Raw genomic sequence first — 1,903 nt, 5'->3', positions numbered from 1 at the left:
AGAGGTTAATGCAACTCACTGATTGGATCCGCACCCAAATTCCTCAGGTGGATTTCTCACCCTCTGAGAAAGCATATCGCATCAGGCAGGGAGCTACAGACAAGGCGATCCTGGAACACCGACAGATAGAGAGGTTTCATGGTAGGGAAAAGACTGACCATCCAGACACAGAACGCATGTTACACACACTTCCTGATTCTCTCTGGTCTTCTGGGCCCACCGATGTGGGCTACTGTGCACAGGTCACCCCCATTACATTCGATTTAAATGATTGGACACCGATTTGGCAGAATCAATATCGTCACAAGCCAGCGGCTGAGGCTGGTATTGCAGATACTATAGAGGGTCTGTTACAGGCTGGAGTGTTGGAAGCCTCAAATTCCAGCTGGAACACACCCATTCTTCCTGTAGAGAAACAGAATACAGGCAAGTATCGCATGGCGCATTAATGCAGTAATCTCCACGCCCACAGTACCAGTGCCAAACCCATACACCACCATGTCTAGCCTGTCACCAGAACATAAGTGGTTTTCCTGTATAGACCTTGCTAACGCCTTTTTCTGCCTACCTCTCGCGCCGCCCCTTCGCGACATTTTCTCATTCACTCATCGTGGTAGTCAGCTACGTTACACCCGCCTTCCACAAGGTCTCATCCTCTCACCTGGTCTTTTCAATCAGGTTCTCAAACAACAGCTGGCCGAATTGCCACTACCAGAAGGGGTTGTGGTAATCCAGTACATCGACGACATCCTCTTGGCCGCACCCGACCCCTCCACCTGTCTAGAGGCCGCACACTCTCTCTTACTACGCCTACACCACACAGGGTTCAAAGTCTCTAAAACCAAGCTACAATGCTGTTGGCAGCAGGTCTCGTTCCTGGGTCGCATAGTGTCGGCTAAGGGCACGGCTGTGTCCCCTTCACACAGAGAATCGATTCTGCATCACCCAAAACCACACACCGTGAAAGACATGTTGTCATTTTTGGGCCTCACAGGGTACAGCAAGCACTATGTGGCCTCTTATGGCGAACTAACCCATCCTTTGCGTGCCATGGTTAACACACAGGGCATGCGCAATCTTACTGCTCCCCTGGTGTAGACCACTGACGCTGAAACCTCATTTATCTCCCTCAAACAGGCACTCTCTACTGCTACTGACCTAGCTATCCCCGACTACAAGCTACCGTTTTTTCTTGACGTTTCTGAAAAGGCACACACCACCTCTGGTGTGCTTTTTCAGAAAAAAGGGGGAGGCAGACAGGTGCTGATGTATGCAAGCATATCCTTAGACCCAACCGAGGATAGACACCCACCGTGCACACGACATGCAGCAGAAGTGGCAAACATTTTGCAGAAAATAGCAAACATAGTGATGGGACACGCACTGACTGTACTAACAACGAACAGCATAGTGGCATATGTAAACTCAGCGGCATTTACCATGACATCACTCAGACAGACAAGGCTGGAAAAGATCTTAAATGCACCACACATAACATTCACACATGGAGGTGTAAACATGGCAGATAACATGGGAGAGGGCGAGCCACACAGGTGTGAGGAAAAGGTGCAGAAAGACACCAGGGTGAGAGAAGATTTGCAGGCGAAGCCCCTGACTAACGCAGAGGAAACACTGTTCACAGACGGATGCTGTTTCAGGCATCCAACTGAGGGACTGAAAGCAGCATATGCAGTGGTGAGACAGACAGAAACAGGGTTTGAGAAAGTCCTCACGGAAAGGGTGACAGGGAAAGAGTCCTCGCAGTTGGCTGAGCTCCAGGCAATGATTGCAGCGCTAGAATGGTCAGAAGGGAAGAGAGTGAACATCTACACAGATTCTGCATATGTTGTAGGAGCAATCCATGTGGAAATGACACAGTGGATCAGATGTAGGAGCAATCCAT

The sequence above is a fragment of the Epinephelus moara genome, chromosome 4, assembly GCF_006386435.1.
Source record: "Epinephelus moara isolate mb chromosome 4, YSFRI_EMoa_1.0, whole genome shotgun sequence".
In the NCBI taxonomy this organism is placed as follows: domain Eukaryota; kingdom Metazoa; phylum Chordata; class Actinopteri; order Perciformes; family Serranidae; genus Epinephelus; species Epinephelus moara.
Note: the sequence above shows the minus strand (reverse complement) of the source record.